At 36.8% G+C, this 14,028-nt stretch overlaps 1 long non-coding RNA gene across 1 annotated transcript; it reads left to right on the top strand.

The window, feature by feature from the left end:
* Nucleotides 1–10,609: 10,609 nt before the first annotated feature.
* LOC110345166 (uncharacterized) lies at nucleotides 10,610–13,267 on the top strand. The gene is made up of 3 exons (XR_002388311.2): nucleotides 10,610–11,306; nucleotides 12,320–12,456; nucleotides 12,573–13,267. It is a non-coding gene; the product is annotated as an uncharacterized LOC110345166 (long non-coding RNA).
* The last annotated feature ends 761 nt before the right edge of the window (nucleotides 13,268–14,028 follow it).

The following is a 14,028-nucleotide window of genomic DNA, read 5'->3' as shown; positions in this document are numbered from 1 at the left end:
TAGTTATGTTTTTAGTGAGAACATAGTATATTATTTGACTTTTAGTAACATGAAGAGATTTTCTCCCTACAATGGAAGACAATTGTCAGATTTTTTTGTTAGGTGATATAAAACATCTTCCTCCTCATCACAGTAGTCAGAAACCTTTCAGGGACTGGACAACATTTAAATGGTGTGACAGAAGAGTGTTTAACAAAAAGGCAATCTCAGTAATACAAATAGGGTTAATGGAAATGAAGAGATGGTGAAGCATGTCAAGGCTAGGGAGGGAAAGGTGCCATTACTACTGTTTAGCCTGAAGGAGCAAGAAGATGGAATATTTTCCAGAACTTGGAGAGAGAGCAGTAGCCATCACTCTAGAAGAGGAACAACCAACAAGATCTTCAGACTTGGGTGGAGAAAGGCATTTTCTGCCAATCTGAAGTCCAGCAGGCAGGGAGACAGGACAATACATACACCAATCTCTCTTTCAGCCTCTAACCAACTGCTTATCCCTCCCATTGGCTTAACACAAGTAGGAGGCAGGTTGTACAGTTCACAAGGTTTGGGATGCAGAGGGGGATGCAGAAGGTAGGAAAGCTCCAAAGTGGAAGTAGAGAAAGGGCAACAAATGCCCAAAACATTAACAGAAACAGCATCAGGAAATACTCAGTATTTATCATGATATTATAGGAGACATAAACTAATTCCTGGCTATCAAAGAGCTGACTAATAAATGCTGAGGCATCTTATTAAGGAGGTAGAGAGGTGAGAAATTGGGGTGTGTTTGTGTTATAAGGAACAATTTCTGAGAAATACTGACATGAATATGGTTTTAACCCAAGGAGAAGAGACATCTTTCTCGATGGCAGGGCTTATTCTATGGACTAGAAATTGTCTTAGTGAAAAATAGAGGCAGGGATGACAATACATAGGTTTGTAAGGGCTGGAGAGAGGAAATAGATGTTTTTATATTAAAATGGGCCTAAATTATGAAGCACTTTGATTAATCAAAGATTATATATAATCTAACTGGCAAGAAGCAGACCATCTGACATGGCTAACCCGTCATAGACCTGCCAACACATTGTGTAATAGCATCAGAAGGATATAATTATAGCAAAATATATTTCCTGGTGGTAGAGTAGACAATGGCTACTTCATCTGTGTGGACATGACCATTTCTAGAAAGGGAAGTGGGCCTCTGGTCACAGATTTCCCTTTCCTGGTCATTTCTCAGTATGTGTGGTCCATGGTGATCATTGAACTGGGGAACATTGGTGTGAAGGTCCAGAAAGGCACTGAAAAACTCTCATTTGCTTCTCTCCTTTTTAAAAATATCCTTTACAGTACCTAAGTACCTGAGCCGATGTAAAAGCAAGTTAATATTAGTCTGGGTTGTCTTTCATGCCAATCCTGAAGCTGAGAATAGACAAAGGACCTGTCCTAGATTAGTAGGTCACTGAGGATGTTAGGTAGAAACTTGGCAAAAAACTGTTTTTTTGATCCTGTTTGTTGGAGAAAGGAAACTCTTGGGAGGAAAAAGGACTGATTCAAAATAAAATCTAATTCAAACATAAAATCCAATAAATTTGCAAAAACTAGTCTTATGATTCAGGAGATGTATGCTCATTCACTTTTAACAATGGAAACATGGCATTATTTGGATGAAATTCATACAAAAGTCCATTATAAATGATGTTGGATTTCAGTAGAGAAAGTACAAGTGGAAAAGCATGTGAGAATGGCAGGAATACTGGCTATGACCTTATCCTCATTAGTGAAGATGCTCATTTCTCAAAATATATTTCTGTTACAAAGCAAAATATTATGTAGACATAAAAATTGACACTCATTGTGAAGAGTTAATGATACTACAATGCCAGGAAATTATGCCTTCAACTTTATAATGAAAATGTTCATTGAACATTGCCTGTCATCTGCCAAACAAAATAAATAAAATGATCAAATTTTTGGAAATATTTTCATTACTTAATGAAGCAGAAGTTGCATTTTCAATTGCTTTTGTGTGTGTGCTTGTGTTTGTGCTGTGCCTCATGCATGCTAGGCATAAGCTCTACCACTAAGCTACACTTCCAGCTTATCACTTTTTTTTTTACTTTGACAAGAAAAAAATCACCTAAATGAAAATGATGGCATTGCTTTTGTGTGTGACATGAATTTTAATAGTAGGCATTACTGATCTTTTAAAATCCTTGACCTTCTTTTGCCAAGGTAAAATATTCCTTATTAATGAGATTTTTTTTTTTTGAGGAAAGAACTACATGTCCTGTTCTCTCTAAGAATTTAGCTTTTAAGTAAAAAGCTGGCATTAACGAGAAGTATAACCTCATCTATAGAGTAATCTTCTATTTTGGGAAACACAGTAGAACTGAAGGGAGAAGCAGGTCATGTCATTTTAGTGGCGATGAATATAAATAATGGAAATTAATTACACAACCTAAAAAAGTTAATGTAAAAGGAATGCACAGCAGTTCATTAGTAGTAATTAATAGGCAATGAGAATTAATATAACCCAGTTGTCTTCCTCTGCATAAAACCAGTCAGCAAAGTCCACAGTAGTTGGAAGCACATATCTGGACTAGAGTGGTGACTCAAGCTGGAGGAAACAGTGACAGGTTGGTTCATGACTGTTTCACACAGAGATTCTTAAGAGACATAGACTGTGCTAGGATGAAAGGTAAGACAGGCAAAGTTTGTCTCCTGATACCGAAGAAACTCCAAGTGATGATACTTTACAAACCATTTGAGGAGCATAAGAAACTCTTAGTGGTGTTTGAATGGCACTCTGTGGGAGCTTTGATGACAGGAGTGCAGATGGTATTCCTATGTTATGCAGATTTCATAAGTCTCACAGAAGTTTTGGACAGTTAGACTTCACCCAAGTGTCTAGTTTGTTAGCTCTAAACATTGCATCTTAGACCTCATAAAGATGCTTCAAATCTTTTTAGAACTCGATAAACTAACAGAACTTGTTTTGAGAGCCCTCATAGGTAGTTTAAAATTTCTACTTTCTTGATACATTTTTTAAGGTGGAAACAATTGAAGGAATGACAAGGGCACCATTCTAGATTGTAAATATTTATTTGTGGTGTATTCCTCTCCAACTAGGACAGCTGAAAGTGTTTCCACTGCCAACAGTTAATTATGTCAGACAAAGAGTAAGTTATAAGCATATCAGTTTCTCCTTACTATGTTAAGAATCATACATGTGATGTGCTAATAATAAGCCCTAAGAAATAGTATTGATTGGTTAAATAAAAAAGTATTAAAAAGTGTCAAAGTAGAATGAGTCTGCTGATAAGCTGGCGTTGCTAGATATTCACTATTTGAAAAATTTTAGTCATAGCAAATATCGTAAACATTTTTAATGTGCCATGGTGGAAGGGATAGAACCCAAGGCTTTCACACAGAGCTACATTCCCACCTCCACCTACCCACCCCATCTCCTTTTCAGTTCTTTTATTTTGAGACAAGGTCTTACTAAATCCCTAAGTTGCCCAGGTTGGCCTGAACTTGCAATCCACCTGCCTCAGCCTACGAAGTGCTGGGTTTACCAGCATATGCTACCATATCTGGCTTGTAATATAATAAACTTCTAAGACAATGCTTTAAGTATACATCTTTTTCAGAACTTTAGAGTCATTAAGTTGGAAAGAAAGAAGGGAGTAATTAAGGTCATAAAACAATTTTGCTGAGTCCCCAAAGTATCTTAAGCCAAAAATGAAGCAGCTGTTAATAATGGCCAACCTTCATTGAGTAATTCTTACATGGTGCTCACTAAGCAGGCAAATTAACTCTAATTTCATAACAATCCCTTGAGATAGGGATTAATGCTATAATTCTCTGAAATATCATTAGCACTGAATATGAAGTCTCTTATCCATGGATAAGAAACTAGTTAGGTGGAATTTGAACCCAGACAGTATGGTCTTGAGGACCAACTTCTTAGCCACTGTGCTGTTATTAGAAAATATGGGTACTGAAAAAAAGGTATGAACCCAACTCAATCCTGTGATTTGTAGAATCTAGACTAAATGAGGACTAGAAGAGTTGTATTCTAGATTTTTCGTTGTGAGTTAAGATCATTATTCATTGCAGAAATTCTGATGGTCTGGAAAAGATCAAGATGAAGAAGAAAAGAAAAGGGATCCATAAATGATAAAAAAGGGATTCCACAGCTGAGAAGACACTGCTAAAAAAAATCAGTTTTTCATTAATTATTTTTGAGACATTTTTTTTCTCCTGTGGAAAAGTCATGGAAACATAACAGTTATTTACATATACTTAAGTGAAACTTACTTAGTAACTATCTTCTTTTCCATAATAAAACTAAGGGTCACTTCTAGTTGCATTTATGTGCATATTTGAATAGTAAGAATATATTTACAACTGGACAATATAATTCAAATATTTAATATGTTTAAGAATAAGAATAGGTGAGGCTGTTCCTGAAAAAAATGCCTCATTATCAAAGACAACTCTGGAATTAAACATTAAATAATCTTTATTTTCAGTAATGCAATTATTTAGTTTCTCAAAATGGTTATAAATAATTATAATAATAGCAAAAACTATTATTAGGATTGTAACAAGATAGCTACTATTTAGTGTCAGTCTTACTATCTTAGATGATTTATATAATGAACAATTTATAATAATCTCATGTATTAGGTATTATTCATATCATTTCACAGGTGAGGAAACTGAGGCTTAGTGAAAGACTAGCTTGTACATAGCTGTGTGCATCAAACCTGAATCATTTGCTTTCCATCTTTGTACTTGGCAACACTGGTAAATTTATAATCTTCAGATACAGTAGAGACCTGTAATAAAGTCATTATAATGCTATGTAGTTTTTAACTTCAAAACATACTTTTTTTTAATTGTCACTATTGTCTTAGATTTAATAATCAAGAGGGCTCATTGGTAATTTTAGATAGATTAGAATAACAGACATTATTTGGTTGAGCACAGAGTCTGAAGTGATTACAAGATTTTATTTATTTATTTAATTTAAAGGAAGATTTATTTTATTTTATTTTATTTTTTTGGTACCGGGGATCAAACTCAGGTCCTTGCGCTTGCACAGCAGGTGGCAAAACCACTGAGCTAAATCCCTGGCCCTCAATTACAAGATTTTATGAGCAGGTGCAATGCATCTAGTTGGTAGGATGGTTGATCTGATACAGGTGTTTGTACATAAAGTGCCCAAGAGGGTAGCAAATAGTCCTACCATCCATCCTCTACCACAGATTTAATACTGCCTTTTAAGAGTCTTTATTATTATTATTATTATTATTATTTTATTCATTAATTTTATTGGTACATTTTAGGTATACAATATGCTGACATTCATTACTGGAAATTTGTAACTTTACATAATATATCTTGGTTCTTAATTTTTTCCCCCTTCCCCTGCCCTCCCTTCAACCCCTCCACCCTTCCTTATTTACAAAGACTTTGTTTCCATTTTTTCCTTTTCTCACATTTATTCCTTTCCCTTCTTTCCTTTACCCTACCCCTCCCACTTCCCCTTCCCCCTTGGACCTTTTCTTCCTATTTCACATATCTATTACGTGATACTTATTGAGATAAAGTAAAGCGAAATAATTATAATTATTCTCAGAAAATTATTTAGGAAAAATCAATGATGATCTGGTAAAATTACATTGTCCACTGAAGAGCTATATTTGAGCAGCTTTTTCCTCCTAATAGTCCAACCAATTACAAATATATACAGAACTATGCTCTGTGTTTCTCTTTTTTTCTGGATTCTAGCTATATATAAGAAAAGAAGGATACTGCCTACTGTTTTAATCGCTCTACTTCAAAAGTACATTTGTGGGCAAGTATGCCAGGCACTTAGAGGATAAAATAGTGATAATATAATTTTTTAAAATTAATTAAACTGCCTTCTACAAGCAAGTGTTCTTTTCAATACCTAGAAACAAAGAAAACCATTTTTAATAAGGCGCCAGTTAAACACAAACTCCCATACTATTTTTCTTATTTTTGATTCTGCCAACAGGTGATGTTGACAGGCTGTGGTAAAGGACTGATGTTTTTCTTGTGGGTGGAGACCCAGCCAGCTTTGATTGCAGTTGTGGGTGGGGAACAGTGTGCTTGGCCTTCTGTGAATGTTGATAACTTAACATTGACAAATGATCACATTATCATGAATCAGGGCCTTTGATATGAAGACCTGCATATTCATCATGTAGACACTGGCTTTGAACTTGAAGTGTTCCTAAACAATCATATATATCAGGCTTAGAGGAAGGGTAGAAATGACATGGATATATGGACAGTAAATTTAAATTACCCTTCTCACTTGAAAATCATTTCATTGATTTGAAAAGACCACAAACCTCCTCTAGGTATTCATGAGTTGAAATAAACTAGTGAGAATGAATATAAAGAATTACCCCCCCCCACACACACACCCACACACACTTCTTAATGCCCCTGCCTGGCTATGTGGTATCTATCATTAATATTCATAATTTTAAAAAAGAAAATTACCCTTATCCTAGTGACTTGTATGACTTACTGGGCATATAAATGAAACCAGAAAGCCTTTGCATATGCAGTTATGGGCTACAGAGAATCACCAAATCAAATAATTAGATAATAGCTCTTTCAGTGTTGCCTGAATGTTGTTGGCTCTGATGTACTCAGAGTGTCTACCACAATGTTGGTGACTGATGATGTTCTTTGTCCAGCTTTTAAAAGAAATCCTACATATCTTGTATAAATTTTATTTTCTCTTAATCCAAATGGAACTATTTCTTTCACATGAGACAACATAATTACAGACACAGTTCTGAGTTTATGTATTAATGGCTTCTCCTACTAGAATGGACTAAATCAGTGTCCCAGGTACAGGTTGAACTATCTCAGGGGAGGACTTCAATAGGTTACTATTCAACTAAACAGCTTTTTTAAAATTTTTTTTTAAAATGGAATAGTCTCATGAGTTTAGCACACATATATTCACAAGTTGGAGGCATCAGTATAGATCCAAAGGGAGTAAAAAGGGGGGGGGGATGGGCAGACTATCATATACTGTCACTACCAAAAAAGAGTGTTCTTAAGAGAAAAGAAGGTGATCACTAAAGTTTATTGCATATCACAGAAGCAAATAAAACAGATTGAAATCTCTGTCCCCATGAAGGTCCCATTCTAAGACTCAGTGTTTAAAAAGTGGTTTGTGTGTCACCATCTGACAGTACTATTCCAGTAGGTGGGATTATTCCAAGGAAGCAAAATAGGAACAGACCTTCTGTCTTCATAGAGTTCATAGCCTACACTGCAAAGTATAAGCAGAGAAACAGAAGGGAGGGAACATGTACAGGGGATCCCTATGCACAGCTCTCAGGGTGGAAAACGACTAGGAGAAAGAGTCTAGAAGTCACTCTGTCTCCCTGGTATCCCGGATCCCTCACCATCATTCTGTTTGATGCAGCATGAGCAAGGTTTCCTGGGTAGGGGCTGAGTCAACCCTGCCCCACCATGCTTTGGGAAGCTTAAGTCCTGAGCAGGGCACCGGAACCTTTGCTGCCAGCCTGTTCTCAGGCTGTACATTACAAGCACCATGAGGCAAGGAGCCATGCACTAGCATTTTGAGCAGCATCCTTTTGTGCAATCACAGTCAGCCTGTGGTGAATCCCTTCTCTTAGTTGCATTTGTAAAACCACACAATTCTGGGTTTAATGCACGGGGGTTTTCATTGCCACATCCATCAATCAGTTTCAATCACTTGCCAAACAGGTAACAGAGCCAGAAGCCAAGAATCTGCCCAGAGCAGGAAAAAGACCTAATGGGTTTGTCTGTCAAATGCATCTTAATCCTCTGTTTTAGTGAAAGGTTTTGAGTCAAGTAGCAACCACAGAATATATGACTCAATTTTTTCTCTTTTGAGAAGACAAAGAAAAGAAAATTGTTAGATAGAAATTCACTGATGGAAGAAAAATCAGAATATTAAATTGACAAGGCTTCATAGTCAACGTATGCTTAGAAGACCAATAGAAGAGTTAAACAGTTGGGCGTCAGGCTATATTTGTTTTGGTCAGAAAATTGTGTGATAGAGCCTGAGTAGTATCTGACTCCTCAATGGAAAGTGATGTGAACTAACTAATGTTTTAAAATGGCATTTTTTTCTTAGCCAAAAATTAGGGAAATAAATGTTTATGGGTTAAATTTGTGGGGTTGAGTTCTATCTGGGCCACTGATTTTACCCCATTCCTGTGCAATTGACCTTTCCTCTTTCTGCCAGTTGTCAATTTATTGTCCCATTAGTTCCAAATTAACTCATGATTATTGATCTCAAAAAATATTTTCCTTTTCTTGCTTGGATCACAGTAAACTATGTCCATTGAGGGCAATGCAAAGACACTGAAAGAGGAAGGTTTCTAGCCTAGTTCTCGTCTGCTTCTCTTGGCTGACTCCTGCTATATAAATGGCTTCTCCAGCATCTGGCTCCTACAGCACATCTTTCCTCCAGTTCCCAGTTTGTGTCTTCAGATCTATCTTTGAAGTTGTGCAACCTGTGCAGTCACTCAAGGTCCTGCAGCTTGAAATTCCTAATACTTTTTGAAAATGGATCCCACAGCACCCAGTTCCTATAGTGCACTATGGTCAGCAGCACCCAGTATTTAATAGCTCTCCCAATACTCTTGTGATTTGCATAAGAAACGCCACTCCCCAAGGTTTACATGTTCTGAGATGGAGCTTTTGAAAGGTGATTAGAACGTGGGGCACATTGATGAGTTCATAAGTCTTAGGAAACAGGGCTTGGTTAGAAGTTGATCACTGGGGGCATACCTTCGATGAGTGTGTCTTTCCTCTTGCCCAGGCACCTCTCTCTTTTCCTTGCTCATTCTGCTTCCTGGATGCCATAAGTTTAGCAGTTTTTCTCTTCTGTGCCCTTCTGCAATGATGTTTCTGCCTTGGAGCCAGCAGACAATGGACTAGAACCTCGGAAACCATGAGCCAAAATAAGCCTTTTCTGTCTTAAGTATTTTGTTCCAACAATGGGCTGGCTCACTAACACAAACCTCAAGGGTGGTCTGATAGCAGCCCCATCATCTGAATACCTTTTGCCAGCATCCTAGACTTGAAATACTTTCTGTTCCCATTCTGGTATAGCCTTAGTTTCACCTGAGGATATTGGGTCCTCTTTTGGCACTGGGCTCAAGAAGCTAGATGGCAGCACTCTTCATGGAGGTTACTCTGAGGCAAGGGGTCCTGAGGGTGGCCAGAGCTCTCAGGCAGTCCTGCAGAGGAGGGGCAAAACAGTAAATGTGGAACAAAGGAAGGGAACAGAGTGAATGCTGTAGGGATCAGAAGTAGTCCAGAAGCAGTAGTAGTGAGGCCTTGGGAGAGACATCTAGGGCAGAAATGAGGGCATGTTGGATCTCACTGCTGGAGATGTATGTCAGGTGTTGGTGTGGTTTTGAGATGCTAAATTTAGAGAACAGAATAAGCCCATTATCTCTTTGGGCAACACCTTCAACCACTGACAACAGAATAGAAAATTTTGGCTTGTCCTATCCTTTGATCTCCCCTTTCCCATTCTCCATACCCTGGGGCAAAGGCTGACCTTATGCTGCTGCTTCTGTCTTCATGCAGAGGGAAGGACATCAGGTGAAATCTACAAACAAATTGAAATGGGATGATGATTTCTGAAGGACTAATCACTTTCTATAATTTATGATTTCCTTTGACTCAAGTATGTGATTTGTATTTTATTACTTGTATTAGCTGAGTTTTATGGTTCTAGTTTTTCAAAATAAATATAAAAATCATCTCTTTCTGGCTAGTCTCCTCGCTCTAATAATTTGATGAAGAATAACTTCATTTTCATTGGGAACTTCTTAGCTTTAGTAAATAACCTATCATTGTTATTTAGTACTACAGAGTGTCTGGTGTTCTATCCTGTTGTCCATTATAGACCGGGGTTGTGAAGACTTGCTTTTCCTTATGTTTTGTTGACTTAAATGACAGTTTGTGTTATAGAATCTCTTGGATTTAAACTTTGTGACATTAAGAAAGATTTATGCTAAATATACTTAAAATTGGAACAATTAGTTAAAGTGGGTCTCCATTTTAAAATTGCTTTTCATGCTATCTTCAAAAAGTAGCACATTAACAAAAGTAAATGCAATTTAACAAAAACATTAAATTAGGAGAAAAAATATTTAAAAAGGGAAAAAAATTGCCGGGAGTGTGGTGTGCACCTGTAGTGCCAGCACTTGGGAGGCCGAGAAAGGAGGATCGCCATGACTTCGAGGCCAGCCTGGACTGCACAGTGAGTTCAAGGCCAGCCTGAGCTACATCGACTGACTTTGTCCCAAACCTCCCCCTAACCCCCCAAAAAGGAAAAAATAAAAGTGAACAGACATAAATATTTTCAGTGATGAGCTAGAAAGATGATGTAAGTAATTTCACATTTATTGTCCATGGTTTTTCTATTGAAAGTCTTCAAAATAATGTTATTTTTGATAAATATGGTATTTTAGGGTATTCTTCTTGGACATTTTTATTTGTATGATACTTGTCTTTCTTCAATCCTGAAACATTTCCAAGATTTACCATTTTAAATTTCACTCTCTGCCATTCCATCAATTTCTCATGCTGGAGTTTTTATTAAATGTATATCAGATTTTTGCAAGTTAATTTCCTAGTGTCGTAGTTACTATTTTGTATACGTTATCTCTTGGTGCTGCATTCTGAGATAATTCCTCAGTAGTATTTTCTTCCCACTTACCCATTTTCTACTCAAATATATTCAGTTTAAATTTTAATTTGTGAGGTATAAAATTTATATATTTTTTTGCAGGATTCCTAATTGGTTGTTTTTCATATCTACTTAACTTTAATTTTATTTTCTTATGATTTCTTTTAAAAAAAGTTTTTTAAGAAAAATATTCCTCTTTGAACCCTAACCATAATCTTTAAAAAAAAAAAGCAATTCCCAGATTGTACTATTATTTTTATTCTGTGTGTAGTGAATTAACTTTCCAACTACCGATATTTTGTGCTATAGCCTGCCTGCCTGCCTTCCTCTCTCCTTCCTTTCCTCCTGCTTTCCTTCCCTTCCATCTTCCCACATTTGCTCCCTCCTTCCATTCCTCCCCTTTCCCCCTACTCTCTTCTCTCATGGCCTACTTATCTTATGGTTGTTTTCACTTTATTTCCTAGGACTTAAAAGTCAAACTCAGGTCTTACACCAGCAAGATATTCAGAGCTGATATTTCACAGCTGTGTTAACTGTTTCTCAGATTTGGACTCCTAGCCAATTGGTGAGTTGGGCCAGGTTTAGACTGCAAGGCTGCTGTCTCACACTCCTTGCAAAACATAGTCCTTGACTGCAGTCAATAGCAGTATTATTCAGACTCTTTTTCTTTTTTTTTTTGAGTGGGGATTTAGTAATATGAGGAGGAAAGGGAAGAAGAGAGTCCTACTATGTACTTGTTCCTAAGCAGTGGGCTGTGTTTTGGTTTCGTGCCTCCCTATCTCCCTATCTATAGAAGTTCAGCTAAGCTCTTTAAAGGGTGCCTCAAAGCCTGGATTTGAATGATGGCTTGTGAGTACTTTCAAGATTTTCTGTACTATTCTTCAATTGTGTGCTCATCCATATGTGTATGTGCCTGTGTGTGTGTGCCCATGTGTGTGTGTATTTTTCATTCCAGGTTGGGACTAAGTGCTATATTATGTTAATGACTTTAAAATAGTATTTAATCCACAAGCAGAAAAATCCAGTCACTCCTATGAACCAAGAAGAACACTAGGTCTTCTGGTACAGAGAACAAGGTAGAGCTCCCTCCTCCATGGTCTCTTAAATCGATGACAGAGACAGATAGACAGACAACATTCTCCTAGACTTGGCTGCAAGTTTCATCTATGCTATTTTAATTTTGAGATTTTAGGAATTACTATGGTCAACACATACATGCACTGTGTAGGACATTGGTAAACTGGTCTGTGAAGTCCCTTACTTATGAACGTGAAAGGGAAACACTGCGTGTGTCAAATGATTTCATGAGTTTGGTTATTTTTTCTCATCTGCTCTAAATATATCAGCACAGCTTCTGAAATTCTGAAATTTGAAATTCTGAAAATTGAAAGGTTGAAATTTTATTTTTTAATTTAAAATATCAGAACCAACCAGGATCAGCAAGCTGTGCTCAGCTTAGCTTTATTAGTAATAAATAGAGAGTCAGAAGGGAGAGGCAGTGTCCAGAGGACCAGTAGCTAAGCCCAAGATGTGTTCTATTTATTGAGTTTTTCTTTCATCTAAATTGTTTTGATAAAGTAGAGGCAAGAAAGAAGGGGAACATAGAAGAAGGAGACCAAAAAGTCTGAAGGACAGTGATTGCAGAAGAAGAAGAAATTATTCTAGAAAATCAAGAGCAGAGTTTATTGAGGACAAGAAAGAAAACAAGACAGCAGGTAAAGAAAGAAGTAAAATCAGAATGAGAGCAAGTGAATTGTCCTTTTCTTCACATGAAGTATTCAGTGTAAAATATCATTCTATAACACAATATTCCTCATCTTATATTTTTTAGAAAAAACATATCACTGAAACATCCATCTACTTTCAATAGAAGCAGGATAGCTCCCAGGTAAACACTTCTCTCATTTTCCTTGTTTCCACAAGTCTTAAGTGGATTTGTTCTTCAGGAATAGAAATTGGAATATAAAAGTAAGACAATAATCTGGAAAAAGACAAAAGAGAGAAAGGGCAAAATTTTCTTTTGTTTGCAAATGTAGTATATTAATTGCATTCCTGGGAGACTTTCTGGATGGAGCCTCTGGTAAACAAATTAGATATAAACCGAAGGCGAGGGCACCAAGGTCACTGTGGTGAGGGAACATCAAGTGACAGGCGCTGGGACCCCCGATGCATGGCTTGCAGAGCAGATGTTCACAAGGATGCAGTGATTATTGAACTGGTAATAAAAAAGCATCAGCTTACAGGCAGCCACGATGGATGCTGGTAATTATAAAGCATCCCCTGGGAGGAAAATGACACAAGTCAACCACAACTCCACAATCACTGGGGCATAATTAAAGCTCCAGTAACAGTTGTTAATAGGGTGCAAATAAAACAGGGGGAAAATTTGAACACCACCTTTTTTCCCCCCTTTTTTTTCCCAGAGACGGCAAAGGGCAATGTAATTACAGGGGCAGGAGATTTTATAGTTTTTCTCCACATCATAAAACAAAGGGTTGGGGCTATTAGGTAGACAAAGATATATAAAGTATGGAAACCCAGATACACCTACATATATATATATATATATATATATATATATATATATATATATATATATACCAAAGGGAAAAAAGTGTGTTTGCTCTTTGAATATGTAGTATGTGGGGGAGAACAGATTTTTAAACAGAATGTTTATATTCTAATTTTCAAAATGGTAGAAATACAAATATGTAAAGAAAACGGAATGCATGTAAATATTTGGCCATTTCATCCTTTCCGGAAGATCTGTAGTGGTATAATGTGCCAAGCTATATGATACTGTTGGTTAAAATGGTTTAGATATTGTTAAATAAAGTCAGCAAATCATTTACAGTGTTGAAAGTGTCACTTTTTCACAGAATGCTGCCAGCCACTCCCTAACCTAAAACATTAAGCAAAACAGGGCTTGTTTTCTATGGGCTAAATAACTGAAGCTATTTGCCAGCAGAAATCCTAAGAAAAGTACATCTACACCCATTGCGACCCAGTTGTTTGGGCGATTGGGCAACTAACTATGCATTTGCATGTGCATTACCAATTAGGCCTTCATAAAGATCTATTTTAAGAGGCACTTGGGTAGTGGGATAAAAGGAAAAGAACCCTATTATGTTCCTATCTAGTCAGTTTTTCCATTCATGAATTTTTGAAAGATAGAGTTTAAAGGACTAACAAATGTAGAAAACATATTTTACATCCTTGCTCTAAGTTTTATGTTAGAAGTATATGAATACCCATATGTGTCATGTTTCAATAAAATGTAGGAAATA

This window comes from Heterocephalus glaber, unplaced genomic scaffold (assembly GCF_053883595.1).
Source record: "Heterocephalus glaber isolate CG9 unplaced genomic scaffold, H.glaber_assembly_v1.0 deba00000809, whole genome shotgun sequence".
NCBI classification, from domain to species: Eukaryota; Metazoa; Chordata; class Mammalia; order Rodentia; family Bathyergidae; genus Heterocephalus; species Heterocephalus glaber.
Note: the sequence above shows the minus strand (reverse complement) of the source record. Positions and strands in the feature narration are given on the sequence as shown.